At 40.3% G+C, this 20685-nt stretch overlaps 1 long non-coding RNA gene across 1 annotated transcript in view; it reads left to right on the top strand.

Annotated features, from left to right (window-relative positions):
• The first annotated feature begins 3323 nt into the window (after positions 1-3323).
• The window catches only part of LOC149123805 (uncharacterized), an 80879-nt gene continuing 63517 nt past the window's right edge, over positions 3324-20685 (top strand). The window contains exon 1 of the long non-coding RNA XR_016214156.1: positions 3324-3576. This is a non-coding gene — a long non-coding RNA (uncharacterized LOC149123805). The remainder of the gene's footprint in view (positions 3577-20685) is intronic.

Genomic DNA, 20685 nt, shown 5'->3' with positions numbered 1-20685 from the left:
GTTGGTGAGCTCTTCTATTTTAAAACCATCAAGATATATCAAGGGTCCTAGGCCTGTCATAAGTGACTTTTCTTACTCATCTGTAAGGCAAGGAACCTTATATACCAGGTCAAATGCCTTTATAACATCAAGGCCTTACTTTATTAAGACCTCCTAATCACATCTGATTTTATGCACATCATTCTGAAATAGGATACTCCAGTGAAAGCTTTGATAATATAACCAATATTTCCAATTATATCCTGTTACTAGAGAGCAAACCATTACAAGGTAAGGGAAGAAAGACAAATTTTTCAATACTGCTTACAAATATATATTCTGCCAAATTATTCTAAGTTATGGGTAACTTAAGAGAAAAGAGAAAAAACTTCCCTTAAATGAATAAAAGCAAAACATTGAAGAATCACGACTCTCCTTAAAGTTGAACCACTTTTGAATTATAGCTGCTTAGAAAAACTGTTAAGAAGGCATCAGATTAAAACAATAACTGTCTGTGAATGACATAAGACTTACAGTGACCATGGGTAAAGATCTATGACATATTAAATTTTAATTATAACTGATAAAAATATACCATGAGATATCAGATTTCTTGGAATTTGACATTTTCTGGAACATTTACATTAATTACATATGTCCATACAAATACAGCATAAGGTAAATCATCACTTTTATTTTATAGTGCTTTCCATTCAATTATCATAAAAAGTTAACTGCATTAGTGTAATATTTCTTCATAAAATGACAAACAATTTCCTTTTTGAGATTTTCCAAGGATCTTCTGGAAAATCTTTTTTTTTTTTTTTTTTTTTTTTGGACAGGCAGAGTGGACAGTGAGAGAGAGAGACAGAGAGAAAGGTCTTCCTTTTGCCGTTGGTTCACCCTCCAATGGCCTCCACAGCCGGCGCGCTGCGGCTGGCGCACCGCGCTGATCCGAAGGCAGGAGCCAGGTGCTTCTCCTGGTCTCCCATGCGGGTGCAGGGCCCAAGCACTTGGGCCATCCTCCACTGCACTCCTGGGCCACAGCAGAGAGCTAAACTGGAAGAGGAGCAACCAGGACAGAATCCGGCACCTGGACTTGGACTAGAACCCAGGGTGCCAGTGCCGCAGGCGGAGGATTAGCCAAGTGAGCCACGGCGCCGGCCTGGAAAATCTTAAAGTTAGTTTGAGGTCAAAAAGACTTCATTTAGGGATCAACATTATGGTACAGTGAATTAAGCCTCAGTCTAAAAAGCTAGCATCCTATCTGGGCATTGGTTCAAATCGTGGCTGCTCCACTTCTGATCCAACTCCTTGCTTATGCACCGGGGAAAGCAGCAGAAGATGGTGGAAGTGATTTGGCCCCTCCAACCAACATGGATGTAGTTCCAACTTCCTGACTTTGGCCTGGTTCATTCCCAGCTGCTGTGGTCATTTCAGGAGTGAACCAGCTGATGGAAGATGTCTCTCACTCTGTGTCACTTCCTCTCTCCATATAACTCTAACTTTCAAATGAATAAAAAAAAATTAAAATAAGACTTCTTTTAGGATTTGACTTTGGAAAGTTGTCAAATATCTCAACAGATTTAAGTCAGTTGATTAAATAGGTTCACCACAGGTCAAACAATATCCATTTAACCAAAGTGACAATGAGAAGACTTCAAAGGCAAAGACAAAAATTGCATAGTTGTAAAAATAATTTTAACTATTTTAATAGAAAAGACATAGCTTTCTGAATCTGAAAAAGACAACATGAAGTCCAGGAAATTATTCTGGTAAAATACAAATTTGTTCTTTTCCTAGGCAGATAGTGCAAAAGGTAAAGAAAAAATTCATAATCTTCTGTAAACAGACCACTACTCCAAGAAAACTTCACTATTTCAGCAGAGAGAATACCAGTTTCTACTTCACTCTTAATATCAGGGCTAATGTTTTAAAAATATTTATTTATTTATTTGAAAGAGTGACAGGGAAAGACAGAGAGAGAACTTCTATTTGCTGATCCCCACCCCCAATACCTGCAACAGCAGGTGCTGGACCCTGCCAAAGCCGTGAGGCAGAAACTCCAACCAGGTCTCTTATAGGGGTAGCAGAGGTTCAAGTACTTGGGTCATCCTCCTCTACTTTCCCAAGTGCATTAGTAGGGAGCTGGGAGCTGGATTGGAAATGGAGAATCCAGAACTGGAATTGGCATTCCCACAGGGGATGCCGGTGTCACAAGCAGTGGCTCAACACACTGCGTCACACACCAGCCCTCAAAACTCATTTTGAAACCCTTACTGTAAACTGACTCAATTTCAGCCAAATTGAACCCTTGATTCTACATCTCTCCCTCTGTCTCTTCACATCTTTCTATATTCATTCTATTTGTCTTCTGGTTCCTTTTTATATTCATTCTGAAATAATATTTAAATAACCTTCTGACTAGGATAAAATACTCTCGTTTGTCCTTAACAAGAAGACATATCTTTCTACTTTATAACTTTATTAAAAATGCATCCTTTTTTCCTTGTATACAGTTTATTTTTCTCATATATAGTAGTTTTAATTACCACACTGATTAGCATCATTCTCTTATTAATTTCTAGTGGAAACTAGGAAGTAAGCAATGCGAGCTCTTGTTATTCCAGCATTCTGTAGATGACAGATTTACACTATTCCATAATCTCTACAAACCTATTCTTGCTCCTAGTACACCTGCTCTCTGACTGCCTATTTACCAGGTGGGGCTACCCCTTTATTGGGTTTGACCCTGATGCCCCAAACTGAAAAACTTCTTGTTATGCTGGCCCCATTCAGTTTTCAAAAGTTCCCCATCTTTCACTTTAACAATGCGTCTGGTCATGTTTTTTGAGTAGGAGCACTACTTAAGACTTGGTCATGAGTGCACAGAAGGGACCCAGAACAGAGAACATGCAGCCTGGGCATGTGGTGAAAGAGTGTAACTTGCAGAATTAGAGAGACACTGAGTACCACCAGAACTTAAATGCACTGTAGACCTTCAGAAGCCAGAGGTCCACTGAAAATCTGCAATTATAATCCCATCTTACCACATTGGTCTGTTCCCAGGCCTCCATCAGAACATGCCTCGTGAATATTTCTTTATGCCGTTTTCCCTCCTAACCCATAAAAATTTCCCCAGTTCGCAGACTGGAGAAGCAGATATGAATACTATCTTCCCTGTTCCTTACCAGCTGGTAACAGTCTGTCTCCTCTCACAAGACTGGTGTCACAGGTTGTTTTCCTCTGTGCAGTGGGCAGCAGGACTACCTCACTCGACAACTATTTCCAGCTACCACAAAGGGACTGACTGTCCTGTGACCCCCTGTCTGTGGCACCCTGCCTCTGCAGCAGGGTGGCGGCTTCCATTGCCACACTTCAGCAACTCTGTACAACCTTAGGTGGTGGGATCCCCTGACTGCTGCAGCAGGGCCAGTCTCCTGGTTCTTTCTCCTTCCTTTGGAGACAAGAAACCACTTCTTCAATAAACACTCTCCGGATGAGTGATCTCAAAAGAAGAAGGTTACCTCTCCTTGCTTCTCTGGTTGGCCCTTCAGTGGTCCTGGTGGGATGAGCCCCCACGCTGATCAATTGCAGGTAGGACCAAGTTTCACTGTGTAGCCACTCCTGGTTGGCCCCTTAGTGAGGGTTCCTGGTTTCATTGTGCTGTGGTTTCTATTTGTCTAGATCTCTTATAATTTGTGTAGTCCACTTTTGTGTATTTCACTGTTTGTGGAGTGAGGAGTTTCTTGGTGGTGGTGGGGGGACTACAACAATGAAAACCTGTTAGTTAGGATCTCATGAGGGTCCTTGACCATTGATGAAAAAAGGCAGTGCACCTTCCAGTCGCTTTGGGGTGTTTTCTATGACTGAAACCTTGCAGAAATTTGGGGGCTTGTAAAAGTTTATGACATGCAGTGGGCTAATAGGGACCCCCAAGTAAAGATACTCCATTCCCAGGCCCAGAGGAAACAGCCTGTATTTTAGCCAGAAGGGTAAAAAAATTAGATGTTGGTCTCCCATTGCTTTGAGATCTTTGGTAACTTTTTGGGCAAAGAAACCACATCACTACAGGGAATGCCTTGGCCTAGCAGTCAACACACCAGTGTTCCACATGAGAGTGGAACACACAGAGTGTTCTAGCTCCTGGTTCCAGCTTTCCACCAGTGTAGTCCCAGGGAGGCATCAGGTGATGGCTCAAGTATTTTGGTCCCATACACCCTGTGGGACACCTGGATTATATTCCTAGCTCTTGGGTTCAGTGTTAGTCTACCCATAGCTATTGAGGGCATTTAGGGAGTGAACCAGCAGATGGGAGCTTCGTCCATTTGTCCCTCTCTCTGCCCTTCTGTCTCAAAAAAAAAAAAAAAAAAAAAAGGTGAGAGGGAAGGACTACCTTATTGTTGATATGCAAAAAGAAGTGACAAAACAAAAAAATTAGTCTTTTTTATGTATATACATATTGTGTAAGTCATTTGTACACTCTCTTATGTTCTGTCTATATGGTAAAATACCCTCAAGAATTCTGTATTTTGGCTAGTTTACAGATGCAAGAGCGCTGACAAATTAAAACGGTCAAATTCAGCCAAATCTCTTTTGACTCACATGAGCTAAGTAAATCTTTGATAAATAACCTGTTTTAAATTTGTTGATCAAAAGAAAATAAAGATGCTTTCAGAATGGTTAGTATACATTTGTGCCTGGGTTTCCTGCCATGTAAAGTTTTATTTATCTTTTACATATTTAAAATCATAGAACTGGAATTTTGCCCTAAAGCAGGTGAAAGCATAGTGCAGTGTCTACTGCTTCCTGTATATAAAGTATAATAATTTAGCTTTTAAGGTTTGCCTTTGACAAGGAATTTACTTACAATGATGGCCATGCTAGTCTAATATTTCTACTATAAGTTGTCCAAATACACTTGTTAAAAATAAAGGAGATGGGACCAATACTGTAGCTTGGTGGGATGACTCCACCCATGGCACCGGCCTCCCATATGGGTGATGCTCTGTGTCCCGGCTGCTCTTCTTCCGATCCAGCTCTCTGCTCTGGCCTGGGAAAGCAGTGGAGGGTGGCCTAAGAGCTTGAGCCCCTGCACCAGGGTGGAAGACCCGGAAGAAGCTCCTGGCCCCTGGCTTCAGCCTTGCTCAATTCTGGCTATTGTGGCTACTTGGGGAGTGAATCAGAGGATGGAAGACCTCTCTGTCTCTCCTTCTCTCTTTCTGTAATTCTGCCTTTCAAATAAGTAAATCTTTAAAAACATTATATGTGATTAAGTGGGTTATGATTAAAATTTTTGTACAAGTTTCTCCATAAATGGAAGTTTACTTCACTGATAGAAAATCAGAATCTAGCTCTATTTTTGAAGCAATATAATTTTCTTGAAATATTGATCTGCTGTGAGTAAAACTTTGCAAGTTTAGATTTTTAATTCTGAAATTTCCATTTATAAATTCTTATAGCCATCTTCTAAACTGTAAGTTTTCCTGTTTCTTGTCTCCATTTAATTGGTAACTCTTTCAATCGACTTTATAGTCAGGTCCTATAAGTGTTTTGCACCCTGGTTCAGAATCTGCAATTGTGCTTGATGTAAAAAACACATATTTTAAAGATGCATATCTCAAGAATCTAGGATAGGGGCTGACGCTGTGGCATAGTGGGTAAAGCCACTGCTTACAGGGCCAGGATCCCATATGGGTGCTGGTTCAAATCCTGGCTGCTCCTCTTCCGCCCCAGCTCTCTGCTATGGCCTGGGAAAGCAGTAGAGGATGGCCCAAGTCCTTGGGCCCCTGCACCCACATGGGAGACCTGGAAGAAGCTCCTGGCTTCAGATGGGCCCAGCTCTGGCCGTTGTGGCCATTGGGGAGTAAACCAGCGGATAGAAGTTTTCATTAAGAAAGTATTTTAGGGGCCGGTGCCATGGCTCAATAAGCTAGTCCTCTGCCTGCGGCGCTGACACCCCAGGTTCTAGTCCCTGTTGGGGCGCTGGATTCTGTCCCTGTTGCTCCTCTTCCAGTCCAGCTCTTTGCTGTGGCCCAGGAGTGCAGTGGAGGATGGCCCAAGTGCTTGGGCCCTGCACCTGCATGGGAGACCAGGAGAAGCACCTGGCCCCTGGCTTCGGATATGCGCTGCGTGCCGGCTGCAGCGGCCATTGGAGGGTGAACCAACGGCAAAGGAAGACCTTTCTCTCTCTCTCTCTCTCTCTCACTGTCCACTCTGCCTGTCCAAAAAAAAAAAAAAAAAAAAGTATTTTAGGACACATTTACCTATTATCAGAAGTTGATCTTTTGGAGGCTATGGCTAAATTTTAGGCAAGAGACTGAGGAGACATCTAGTGGCTGTGTGATGTCTCCAAAGGCCATATGATGAGATAAATGGCAAGTCAGTTTCCAATGACTTTAAGTCTTTTGAGAGCAAAGAAGGCCTAAAGTTCAATTAACTAAGGCTCTGGAATAGGAGAGAAAATTTCTTCTAGGGTGGATGAAGGCAGGGAGGAACCAGGCACTTGAAGAGGGGTTAAAAACTCAAGGGAACTGAAGGAAAGATTTAAGGTGGCAAAAGAAAGGAGAAAGAGAAGCAATGGGAAAGAAGGGATCTTAGAGGAGCCAGTTTGGGGAGATCTCAAGTCTCCCAAGGAAGCCAAAGAAATTTCAAATTATGTCCAGTAAAATCATACCAACAGGGCTGGTGGTGCAGAAATTCAACAAGGATTCACGAAGTGAATTTCAGTGGTATGAGAAGTTTCCATGGGAGGAGTGGGATCAAAAAGAAAGAAAAGCCTGTGTGTATCACTTTTCTTGTAAACACAGTGTTTTGTCAAGCTTCATTTTAAATCTTTATCAAACACATTGTTAGTATTGATATACCACTATAGTTTTAATGATCTGTGACTATTTTAAAATTTACTGTTTATGAATGAAATAGACATCTTTTTAATTTGATTATTGTTTACAGCCTTGCTTATATTCTTGCTGAACTATATGCTTTTTATCTTTTATTTGTTGAGCTTTTTATTCGGTGGAGAATTCAGCCTTTGATTATACTCTAAATTAAAAATATTTTTTCTCAAAAATAAAAAAGGAAAAAAAAGAACAGAGAAGATTTACAAAACAGCTCCTTAATAGCTTCAGGGTCTGAATATCAGCCTACAGTTTGACCAGCTCCTGACCATCAAATTTCAGTGGGGAAAAAGAGTGATTACTCATATTCCTGGAAGTATTGAACTTCTGAACCAAAATTTTAAACCCAAGATATACCTATCAAGTGACTCAACTAAGACCACTAAGGTTTTTTAGAACTTAACAACCAATATGGTGTTTACAGCTTGACCAGGAACACAAGAAACACCATAAAAAGGGGCAAAGATTTGGTACTCTCAAAATCCATAGAGATTCCTACACACAACCAAAAGAAAGACTTGAGAGCTGGCAATGGTCAATAGGATACTAATCACAAAAGGGATACAACATACATTTCTATTTGGACATATTCTGGGATCCCAAGTGTGGTGAGTTCTTTCTGGTATTATTTCCCTTTATTGTGAAAAATGTCTGTGAGTGTTGTATTTAGAGTATATTGGCTGGCAGCAAATTCCTGTAGTTTGATTGTTTTACATAAATGAATATATTTCACTTCCCTTCTTGAAAGATATTATTGTTGGGCATAGAATTCTGGTTGAAGTTTTGTACTGTAAGCATTTTAAAGATATTTTCCCACTCTTTTCTGGGCTTTGTGGTTTCTGATGAAGAATCTGCAGTCATATGTGTTATTGTTACTTTATAAGTAATGTGTCATTTTTTTCTGAATGCCTTCAGTATTATTTGTCTTTTTTCCCTCCATAATTTGATCATGAGAAATAAAAGAAAGGAAAAACCCAGGAAACACATCTTTCATATTAACTGGTCTTCAAGTTTTTACCCACTCACCACCCGTAATTTGCCTGCTTTTGTTTTCTTCCTAGTGATTACACAACTTCTTTTTATATTTTGACCAGAATTTTCAGTTTTAACCATTGGAAAAGGCATGCATTTATTCTTTCATGGACCAATTATTTTTAAATGTCATTAAAAATAAGGCAAATCCATTTTATAATTAAATTTTCTTTTACTGAGTACTTTGTGTAGACCCAAGTTTGTGTCTCCTGTACTTTGTATGTGTTCTATCTGAAGAATTTCTTTAATTTTTTTTTCTTGAATTCAGATCTATTAGTAGTGAATTCTTTCAGCACTTAAGTCTGGAGAATATTTCATGTTAATTTTTGGAAGATAATTTTTCTTACAATGAGATTTTTGCATTGCTGTGCTAGCTGTTAGTACATTGTGGCTTGCATAGTTTCTGACAAGAGACATGGTTCAAGTCTTAGGCTTGTTTTTTTATAAGTAGCTTCTCATTTTTTTCTGGTTTCCTTAATAGTGTTTTCTTCATTTTTGGATTTCAACTCATTTAGCTATGGGATTTGTCTGTTGTATTTTGTTGATAGAAGCATTTATTATAGTTTGGTTTTTCTGTGATTCTTGCATCCGCAATTTGACATCTTGCAAAATTATTGATAATTATTTATTAAAGTGTTTTTCTGCACTGTTATTTCTCTCTTCTCTTTGTAGTACTCCAGTTCCACTTTAAAACTGCTTGATGTTGCCTTAGAGGCGCTATTTTGGCTTTGTTTTGTTTGTTTTTACATTTTTTTTTTGACAGGCAGAGTGGACAGTGAGAGAGAGAGACAGAGAGAAAGGTCTTCCTTTGTCGTTGGTTCACCCTCCAATGGCCGCCGCGGCCGGCGCGCTGCGGCCAGCGCACCGCGCTGATCCGATGGCAGGAGCCAGGTGCTTCTCCTGGTCTCCCATGTGGGTGCAGGGCCCAAGCACTTGGGCCATCCTCCACTGCACTCCCTGGCCACAGCAGAGAGCTGGCCTGGAAGAGGGGCAACCGGGACAGAATCCGGCGCCCCGACCAGGACTAGAACCCGGTGTGCCGGTGCCGCAAGGTGGAGGATTAGCCTAGTGAGCTGCGGCGCCGGCCTACATTTTTTTTCTCTTTGATTTTCAGATTAAATAATTTCATTGACACATTTTTAACTTGAAAAATAATTATAGTCCCATAACATTGTAAAAATAGTACAAAAGGGTCAAAAGGGTACTGTGTACCCTTATATAGCACCTCCCAGGGATGATATCTTATACTGCTGCTGTATAATAGCAAAACCAGAAAATTGACACTGGTGCATTCATAGTAACTAGATTTATTCCATTTTCACAATTTAAAACCCTGAATTAATTTGTGTATATTACACGTGTGTGTGTGTGTGTGTGTGTAGGCATGTATAGTTCTGTGCAATTTTATCCCATAAATAGATTTGGGTCACTACCACCACAATCAGGATACAGAGCTGTTTTATCCCCGCAAAAGAAATCCTTTGTACTGCCTCTTTGCATTACCACCGTACTCCACTCTCTGTCCCTGGCCCCTGGTACTCACTTGTTTGTTTTCCATCTTTCTAATGTTGTCATTTTGACAATGTTGCATATATGGAATCATCCAGTTTACAAGCTTCTGAGATGGACTTTGTCCACAAAATGTGATGGCGGATTTTTGAGTGTATGAATAGTTTCTTCCTTCTTACTTTTGAGTGTGTTACATTATATGGATATACATAATTTGCTCAAATATTCACCTGCTGAAGAATATGTACGTTGTTTTCAGTATCTTGCTATTACCAAAAAAGCTGCTATGAACATTTTTGTACAAATTTCTTGAAAATTTTCACCTCTCTAAGTATCCCGAAGTTTGATTTCTGGGTTATATGGTGCACACTTAACTTAGTAATGAACTTCCAAACTATTTTGTAGAGTGGCTGCACTATTTTATATCCCCTCTAGCACTGTATGAGAGACATGGTTGCTCTGCACTTTAACCTATTTTTTTTAACTTAACTGTTTCCTTCCTTAGTGTGTCAGGTATACTCGTGAATGGGCTGAAGGGATTTTTCACCTCTGAAACTCTCCTTTCTATTTCAAACATTTCCATTAGACTTTTTTTTCATGTCAAATCTGTCACATGAAATTTCTCATCTTTTTTAAGTGTATAAAGTTCACTCTCTCAAGAGCATTTCTCCAGTCCCTACATTTCACTCTGCTCACTAATAGGTAGATGTCTTAAGAGTGATGGTATCACCAGGGGATTCCAATTCAATCCCATCAAGGTGGCATGTACCAATGCCATCTCACTAGTCCCAGTGATCAATTTCTGTTCACAATTGATCATAATGATAGGACTAAGAACCAAAGGGATCACATAAACAAGAATAGTGTCTGCAAATACTAGCTGATAGAATAAAAAAGGGAGAGAACGATCCAACATGGGAAGTGAGATACACAGCAGATCCATAGAATGGCAGATGTCCTAAACAGCACTCTGGCCTCAGAATCAGCCCTTAAGGCATGCGGATCCGGCTGAAAAGCCCATGAGAGTATTTCAGGCATGGAAAGCCAAGACACTCTGGGGGGGAAAAAAAAACAAAAAACCAAAAAAAAACCTAAATGAAAGATCTCCGTGAGTGAGATCCCAGTGGAAAGAACGGTTCATCAAAGAAGGAGGTACCTTTCTCTGAAGGGAGGAGAGAACTTCCACTTTGATCATGGCCTTGTCTAAATATGATCAGAGTCAGTGAACTCAGGGGGCTTCCATAGCCTTGGCAGCTCATGACAAGAGCCTAGGGTGATTACTGATGCCATAAACAAGAGTGTCAATTTGTTAAGTCAACAACAGGAGTCACTGTGCACTTACTCCTCATGTAGGATCTTTGTCCTTAGTGTGCTGTACATTGAGATTTAATGCTATAACTAGTACTCAAACAGTATTTTTCACTTTGTGTTTCTATGTGGGAGCAAACTGTTGAAATCTTTACTTAATGTATGCTAAACTGATCTGTATATAAAGAGAAATGAAAATGAAACTTGATGTGAATGAAGGGGAGAGGGAGTGGGAAAGGGGAGGGTTGCGGGTGGGAGGGACGTTATGGGGGGGAGCCCTTGTAATCCATAAGCTGTACTTTGGAAATTTATATTCATTAAATAAAAGTTTTTTAAAAAAAAAAGAGTGATGGTATCAGCTAAACACAGAGTTGGTGAACTCAAGGGGCCTCCATAGCCTCGACAGCTCATGGCAAGAGCCTCGGGTGATTACTGACGTCATAAATAAGAGTGTCAATTGTAAAATCAACAACGGGAGTCACTGGGCACATGCTCCCCACGTAGGATCTCTGACCTTAATGTATTTTACTGTGACAGTTAACGATAACACTACTAGTCAAACAGTACTCTATATCTTGTGCGGTTGTGTGGGTGCAGTCTGTTGAAATCTTTGCTTAGTATATACTAAGTTGATCTTCTGTATATAAAGATAATTGAAAATGAAACTTCATGAAGAGTGGGGTGGGAAATGGGAGGGCTGCAGGAGGGAGGGAGGTTGGGGGGAGCCACAACAATGCAAAAGTTGCACTTTGTAAATTCACATTTATTAAATAAAAAAAAGAGTGATGGTATTGGACAAATTTCAACTAACATCAGCACATTTTTCTTCTCTTTGGGATATCAACCCATCAGGTGCTACCTTGATTATTCTTTAGTGAACATTAACCTACAGATTTTTTCAGTGTTTTCTGATGACTTTCAAAATTTCAAATTTGAATTTTGTTTTAGAGAAGTTGACTTGAGTGCTAGAGAGGACTCGTGTGCTGAGTAAGTTCCATTGTTGTGGTCAGTCTACTGATGAGGCAATCAAAGGAATTCTTCAATCCAACTACAATATTTTTTTTATTTCTAGCACTTCCTTTTGGTTATTTCTTAGAGTTTTCATATAGATAGAATAGGTAGATAGTAGGTGCTATATCGGTCAGGTCAGTCCAGATAACATGTAATCTCCAAATCTCAGTGGTTTAACATTACAAAGGTTGACAGTGGACTTCCAGTAGAGTGGAGTGAAGAATTTGGCAAATTTTCTCCTTAAAAAACAATAACAAAACCTCACAAAATTGTCTAAAACAACCATTGACAAACTGTGGAAAATGATCAAAAGTATACAACAAATTGAGGAAATTTACTTAAGGAAAAACAGCTACAACTTTGTTGGGAAGTATGAGTTTTTGGCTGCTACCATTGCTCTCCCACCTCTCTCTAGATCTGCTCCCCACTGAGGTTATTCAAGGGTATCCCAGGCAGTGAGAACTGGTAACTTTTCCGGAGGTGTTAATTTCTTTTGGTAGGAGCCCATTACTAGGCCGTTTAAAATAAAGAGATCCTAGTGGAGGCCGGCGCCGCAGCTCAACAGGCTAATCCTCCACCTTGTGGCACTGGCACACCGGGTTCTAGTCCCGGTCAGGGCACCGGATTCTGTCCCGGTTGCCCCTCTTCCAGGCCAGCTCTCTGCTGTGGCCCGGGAGTGCAGTGGAGGATGGCCCAGGTCCTTGGGCCCTGCATGCCATGGGATACCAGGATAAGTACCTGGCTCCTGCCTTCGGATCAGCGTGGTGCGCCGGCCGCAGCACGCCAGCCGTGGCGGCCATTGGAGGGTGAACCAATGGCAAAAGGAAGACCTTTCTCTCTGTCTCTCTCTCTCTCACTGTCCACTCTGCCTGTCAATAAAAAAAAAAAAAAAAAAAAAAAAAAAAAAAGAGAGAGAGAGAGAGAGATCCTAGTGGGATGCATTTAAGGAACATTATCATCTCAGACAGCCTGGGCATTAAGAAGTGCAACATCTCCTAAGGTTATAAATTAATGGTATTCTGAGAGTGAAAAGTTAATCCAGCTGTGCTATTTAAAGGTGGGAACCTTTGGGAAGAGAGAAGACTAGGTTGGGTTGGGGTTGTTAGGGTAGAGACCCCATGATCGAATCCTGGTGACTTTGTAAGTGGACATAGATATAGACAGACAGGCAAGCTCTCTGTCTTTTGCCTTTTGATGCCCTGTATAAAATCTATACTCTGCCAGCAAGAATGCAATAACTAGAGGCTGAATCAGGGGGCTGCTTGATCTTGGATTGTGGAACTCCAGAGCTGTGAACCAAAATAAACCTCTCTGCTTTATAAGGTTAATTTACCTCAGGTATTTCATTCTAGGAATGACCAATATTGGGGGAAAAAGCTAAGTTAACAGAAATTTAATGTAGTTATCCAAGCCATCAGACAGTTATTGTGGGTTTTGATGAGGCTCTGCATATCCCTAGTCTTTGATTTAATCACGATCAAAATCTCATAAATTAAAATAAGGTTTTTAAGATAGAAAAGATTGAAATCCAAAGCTGGGGGATAAAGATTTTCTCCACTGTTCTAATTTATCTATAGACAGTTAGATATTAAGGAATAAAATTCATCTGGGCTAAGACACCACCACTCAAACTACATATGAAGCAAAAGCCATTGCCTTTGGTGGAATTGTAGAAAAAATGTACTGAATGTATTCCATCTTTTATGAAAAAGTAGAATTAATACTTCTAAATTATTGGGTATTAGAAAAAATATATTTACACACTCTGCATTTTTCTTTGCAAATATTTTACTCTAAGGAAACTCTTCTGATTGTTTTTCCAAAAAAGTCCCACTCCAAGTCTCCAATCCAAAATTGTCTTGGAGGGGTGTGACTGATTTACATTTTTTGGAACCCCAAAGTGTAGGGAATGGCATGCATGCTGGATTTCCCATTGATTTAATTGCTTCTGGGTGTGTGCTTTGCCATGTGTTTCATGTTAAGTATTTATAAAGCTCTGCACTTCATTAAATGAAACCATAAGCCAGTTGGTGACAAAATGAATATTTGAATGGGAGAATTAGGAAAATACGTGTGAGGAGAGTGTTGCCTTGATGGTATCAAATATCCAAAAGCCACAAAAATTTTCATTTCTTTCAAAACACTACACAGACTTCTTAGAAAATATGAAGTGCAAGATTATTTTGTTATCTCTCTTTATCCCACATTTCATAGCTAGTAAGATTGCCTCAAACTGAAAACAGAGCTTCAGATATTGAAAATGGCTACTTCTAATGAAGTGTCTGTCCTTATAGAAGTAGGCTGTTCTGAAAGCCTGCTAAATAGCAGTCTTGAATAATAATTCAAATCGGTTTTAATATAAAATGTCTTGCTTTTCTTATCTTAGTAAATATATTCTGACTTTCTTACTATATTGAAAGTGCAAAAACAGAGAGGCTTCCGCTCCATGCACCACCCTCTTTCTGGACTATGGCAACACAGGAGGACTCATGTAGTGCTAAACATAGTACTGTGAAATGATGTCTTATTTGTACTGGATATACGGCGATGACTGACAAATGAAGGCAGCATTCTCTTCTTTCCAGAGGCTTAAGCCTAATGAGACAATAAACAAGTAAACATATGCAGAAATATTTCCAACTGATAAGGAACATTGATAAAAAAATTTCTGCGGATGGTGCATAGGAACTAGCAATTATAGGTTGTCAGGGGGACTCTCTGAGGACTTGAGACTTTCAGTAATGAATCTGGGCCAGTACTGTGGCGCAGCAGGTTAAAGCCGCAGCCTGCAGCATCGGCATCTCATATGGGCAACAGTTCAAGTCCCGGATACTCCTCTTCTGATCCAACTCTCTGCTGTGGCCTGGGAAAGCAGTGGAAGATGGCCCAAGTCCTTGGAACCCTGCACTCGCATGGGAGACCCAGAAGAAGCTCCTGGCTCCTGGCTTCAAATCACCTCAGCTCTGGCCATTGTGGTCATTTGACTAGTGAACCAGCAGAATGGAAGACCTCTCTCTCTCTCTCTCTCTCTCTCTCTCTGGCTCTAGCTCTCTCTGTAACTCTGAATGTGAAGGGTAAACTTGAGCCAGAAGTAGGACTTCTAGATTCCACCTGGTTGTGGTTGTGGCCTTCTTGGTTGTGTGCTCAGTACTTGGTGTTACTGCATATGCTGTGTGACTTTAAATTTTGGCGTATAGTAATTACCCAAACTCCCAGTCTTTACTTCTGAAACAAGAGAACTAATAACTAGTAACTCATATTTGACATGATTGTATGAGGATTAAATTCTGTAATGTACAAAAAGGACTTGCCATATCGGATACATCAAAATAATCACTTCTCCTATTATTGTTTCCATAATGGAAGCTTTCTGTTTCTTTCCCTATTTAACTACACGCCAAGAATATGTACCCAAATTATGAGCAAATTGGTAGCATCTGTAATCCTTCCCTACTTGATGGGCAAACCTCAGCCTGTGAGTCCCTTTGCGAGGTTTTGTATTTTAACTACTTAGATTTTCATCGCTAAAATACCCTCAATTCTGTAAAATAAACACTTAAGTTACTCCTTTGCTTTTTCCCCTCAAAATCAACAAGCCAATATGCAAAATAACCAATCATCATCAAATAATAGGTGGGATTCAGATGCTTATTCATGGAATTGTGATGTGAAAGACTCTTTAATCTGATGGAAGAGAAATTTTTGAAGTTATGAGGTTTCCCTAATAGTTTGTTTTAGGAAAATAGCCAAAATTGATGAATTACTGATACATGGACCATAAATTAGTCTATGTTTATATTGAGTTTCTCTGTCCACCACAGTTGTAACATAGTACTTGCTATATAAAGGGCTATTTAAATATTTTACTTGATGTATACCAAAAGTGTACATTTTTAGGTAAGTATTTTAATTCTGTATCAATATGATTGTAATATAGTAATAGCAAAAAACTAAATGATTTTTAAATCACTTATTTTAAGCCATTGTAATGTGATTTGGTCTATTTTCATCATGCTGCTGAAACTTGAGTTTTGCTGGTCTATGAGTTTGTAGTTTTCATGAATTTTTAAGTTATTGGTTTTTCAAATATTTTTTCTGATATTTTTTCTCTCTTCCACCAAATCTCAAATCACATATTTATTAGGATACCTGTAGTTGTGCCACAGTTCACTGACACTCATTATGGGCCCAATTTGTTGCTATGTGCTTAAATTTATGCATCTTTTCCTCTACAGTTTCTAAATGGCTTTTTATCCCATTCATTGTATTTTTCATCTTAAGTATTATACTTTTTAAACTAGAATTTCATTTGGGAATATTGGATTTCTTCTATATCTCTACTTAGTATGGCCACTATTTCTCCTTACTTTCTTATTTTTAAGATTGATTTATTTATTTGAAAGTTAGAGTTACAGAGAGAGAGGGACACAGAAAGAGAGAGAGAGAGAGAGAGATCGATCTTCCATCTGCTGATCCACTCCTCAAATGACTGAAATGGCTGCAAAGGCCAAGGTTGAATCAGTCTGAAGCCAGGAGCCAGGAACTTCTTCTAGGTCTCCCACTTGGTTGCAGGGCCCAGGCATTTGGGCCATCTTCTGCTACTTCCTCAGGTGCATTAGCAGGGAGCTGGGTCGGAAGTGGAGCAGCTGTACTTGAAGCGGCGCTCATATGGGATGTCAGTATTGGCAGCAGAAGCTTAACCTGATACACCACAACACCAGCCTCCTCCTACCTTCTTTACCATTAGCATAATTATGATTTTTCTTTTTTTCCAATTTCTATTATCTTAAAATGCACATATAAAATTTACCATCCTAACTATTTTATGTGTACAGTTTAGTGGTGTTAAATACATTTATGCAGCTATCACCACAATCCATCTCCATCAATATATTGTAAAGTTAAAGCTGTATTCCCATTAAATGATAATTCCTCATTTCCTCTTCCCCAGCCTACTGTCTAAGTTTTTGATGTCCTTGTCTGTGTATTCTATCATTCCAATCAATTCTTGGTCTGTTTGTCTACTCATTATGGTTTGTGCTACCTGCTTCTTTGCATGTATGACTGGCGATATTTGACTGGGATCCCAGACATTGTGAAATCCATCTTGTTGTATACTTGACGGCTTTATATTCCTTTAAGTAACCTTGAGCTTTGTTCTAGAAACTACTTGATCTTTAAAAAAAAAATAAAATTTTATTCATTTATTTGAGAGTCAGAGTTACACAGAGAGAAGCAGAGGCAGAGAGAGAGAGAGGTCATCCATCTGCTGATTCATTTCCTGATTGGCTGTAACAGCTGGAGCTCAGCTGATCAGAAGCCAGGAGCCAGGAGCTTCTTCTGAGTCTCTCACATGGGTGCAGGGACCCAAGGACTTGGACCATCTTCTGCTGTTTTCCCAGGCCATAGCAGAGAGCTGGATCGGAAGTGAAGCCGCTGGGACTCGAACCTGAGCCCATATGGAATGCCGGCACCGCAGCCGGCAGTTTTACCGGCTACGCCATAGCACCGGCCCCTGAAACTACTTGAGCTTTTCTGGGCTTACTTTTATGCTTGTGAGTCAAATATCCTTCTGAGTATACTGGATGCTCTGTGAATGAGGAAGTTCTACCTCCTGGATGCTGGTGTGCAAACCCCTCTGAAGCCAGTGTAGCTCAGGGATTACCTCTTGGCTCAACTTGGGGCTTCTTCCCCTGGACGCTCCAGGAGGTGGTCCTCTCCAGCCTGCTTTCTGTGCAGTTCTCTCGTCTCCAGCCTCCGTCACATGACTCTGGCTGCCTTGGTGTCTCCAGACTGCTGAAGGCATCTCCACAGAGCCAGGGGATCGCAGTGCTCTTCGGCACATGCTGCTGACTGGGAACTCCTCTGGGAGCTAGCTGGGGCAGCAATAGCCACCCCTCCCCATTCATTCCCCTCTCTTAGGGGTCACTGTTCTGCACTGCCTGCTGCCTGGCATTTTAAAAACCACTGTTCATATATGTTGTCTGTTTGGCCATTGTTTCATAATGGAGAAAAAATCTGGACCTTGGCGGAACATAGAAATCCTCTGAAGAAAGAAGTTTTTAAGGAAATTTGTGTTCAGGAATTCAAGTTCAGAGAAAGATCTGAGTTTCCTGATAATCCCTGACAACCTACAATCATTGTATCTACCATTTCATGTGATAAGTTCATAAAAAAGGAAGAAAAGTTGATAGTTTAATGAATATGAATGACAGGACTTAAGTAAAAGAAAATTAAACTCAAGATTAAATAAAGGTGCTTTAAAATTCTCATAGTTCTTTATTGACACTAGAAGAAAATATATAAGAAAAAATGTCTTAGATGTATTGTCACAAATTAGTTAAAATCATGGTACTCAGAATTCCCTGATTTGGGAAATTATTTGAAAATATTCAGTCAATGAATTGTTTTAAAATACATATTTAATTTTTCTTGGTTTAGCTTAGAGGTCACCTAAGGAAAATTTACATATGCTTGGAATGACTCTAAAAACAAGTTTGGTCATGATGATGAACCAGCCAGAAGTAGACAGACATGTTTATTAGAAATAAAATAATTGCGGCCGGCGCCACGGCTCACTAGGCTAATCCCTCCACCTTGTGGCACCGGCACACCGGGTTCTAGTCCCGGTCAGAGCGCCGGATTCTGTCCCGGTTGCCCCTCTTCCAGGCCAGCTCTCTGCTGTGGCCAGGGAGTGCAGTGGAGGATGACCCAAGTCCTTGGGCCCTGCACCCCGTGGGAGACCAGGATAAGTACCTGGCTCCTGCCATCGGATCAGCGTGGTGCGCTGGCCACAACGTGCCGGCCGCAGCGGCCATTGGAGGGTGAACCAACGGCAAGGGAAGACCTTTCTCTCTGTCTCTCTCACTGTCCACTTTGCCTGTCAAAAAAAAAAAAAAAAAAAAAAAGGAAAGAAAGAAAGAAAGAAAATAATTGCTTCTCAAATCAATAGAATCTGTCAGGAACAATGGTAAATTGCTAAATTTTCTTTCTTGTAGCTAGTAAAAGAACACTTTTTAATCTTGATTTCCCTCAATTTTCCAAACATTAAATTTAAATAAAATTTAATATTTAGAAATATCTCTACCACACATATTTTAATTAAAGAGTAGTTTTGCACATTAATATATTTGTTTTAATTCAAATTTTTATTGTAATTTTTTCATGACATAAAGCTCTTCTACTTTAATGGTTCAAGCAGCTTTTATGTGACACCATCTAAGGTAACCTATGGCCTGCTTCAATGCTGTTTGTTATCAGTATGCTTCTTATTTTGAAATATTTCAGTGAACTTTAAATGCATATAAGATCTTTAAGACTTATATGTTCACTTTTGTATATTAGCTGCTGATTTTCAGTGAACTAAATGATGCCTTAATTTATTGAAAACAGATGAAAAATGTACTCCTTAGTAATTCTGGGTCATAAGAACTACATTTTTCTGACCTTTATTTTGTGGAAATTCATTTCAAAATGTTCCAAAACTCCTTTCTATGCATTGTGTTCAGTGGCTACTAAACTGACCAGTACCACTGAAACTTACCACATGTCCCCATTTGTCATAATGTCTTAGAAACTCACCACTATTTGTTTTCTGAGGGACAGGCAGGTTAGATAGAAGATATAATATACCTTCCATTTTTAGCAAGAATGTTTTCATAAACAGCATGGGCTCCAAGAAGAAATGAGTCAGGTTCTGTTGTTTAGCACAGAATCATTAGAAGCATCTCAGGGCTCCATAAATTCTCCTGCAGCTTGGCAGATAGGAATGGCAAATGCACATCCAAAGTGTTTTGATTCTGATCCTTATAAATCCATTGTAATTACATATTTGGGGCTGAGAAATGACCATTGGCTGGGCCTATGGGCCCAGTGAACCCACAGTAAGCTGTACCTGACACCTCCAAGAATTACATGGCCATCTCGGCTCTGCAAGAAGCATGGGTATGATAAGCTTTGGATCTTTGCCAATTCAGACACCAGGGCACCATATGATTTGGGTGTTATTTTTCCCTTCTCCATCTTTAAGATCCACTTTTCCAGAGGCAGCACCCTTAGGAGATAGTTCCACACACACTTCTCTGTGTTCTGAAGTTCACGGGACTCATGGCCCTCTGGTATTTCACTCTTGTCTTTCCTGAGCAGGCTCATCACATTCCCAGTTGATCTGAGATTTGACACTTGTTATTGCTCTGGTTACCAAGAAAGAAGAAAGGGGCCCTTCCTGGGAGGAAGCAAACACAGTTCCATGATGGATCTGCCATATTTGAGGCCCCTGCATGATCCTTCAATAGGAGGAAGTGACCTTCCAAGAAGCGAAGTCAGCCATTTCTGCAGGGATCATGAGTCCAGGAGAAGTCGGGAATATACAGGATAGTGCCGTCCCAATGTTCACTATTTCTTCATTACTGGGGATCAGACTACTGTGTAGACGACCTGCTGGGCTGAGAATTAGACCTTCTCTGAAGCTCTGCTATTCCTATGATGGAGCCCTGGTCGTGAGTTTTTGGTTTCTGCAGGGATTTATTGATGACTACTAAGGGATCTGGCATTGCAATGCCTTGCTGAGCTTCTCATCCAGTTCTGGCTAATGCACCTTGGAAGACAGCAGAAGATGGCCCAAATGCTTGATCCCTTGCCATCCACATGGAAACCCAGATGGAATTCTTGGCTCCTGGCTTCAACCAAGCCCATTTATGGCGGTTGAGGCCATTTGGGAAGTGAACCAGTAGATGGAAGACTCTCTTTCATTTCAGGCATGGAAAGCCAAGATACTGTGGCAAAAAATGACCTACATGAAGGATCTCCGTGAGTGAGATCCCAGTGGAAAGAAGGGACGATCAAAGAAGGAGGTGCCTTTCTCTGGAGAGAGGTGAGAACTTCCACTTTGCTTATGGACCAGTCTAAATACTAATGGAGTTTGTGGACTCAAAAGGCTTCCATAGCC

Source organism: Oryctolagus cuniculus, chromosome 10 (assembly GCF_051225735.1).
Source record: "Oryctolagus cuniculus isolate XC-2025 breed Fujian yellow rabbit chromosome 10, ASM5122573v1, whole genome shotgun sequence".
Classification (NCBI taxonomy): domain Eukaryota; kingdom Metazoa; phylum Chordata; class Mammalia; order Lagomorpha; family Leporidae; genus Oryctolagus; species Oryctolagus cuniculus.
Note: the sequence above shows the minus strand (reverse complement) of the source record. Positions and strands in the feature narration are given on the sequence as shown.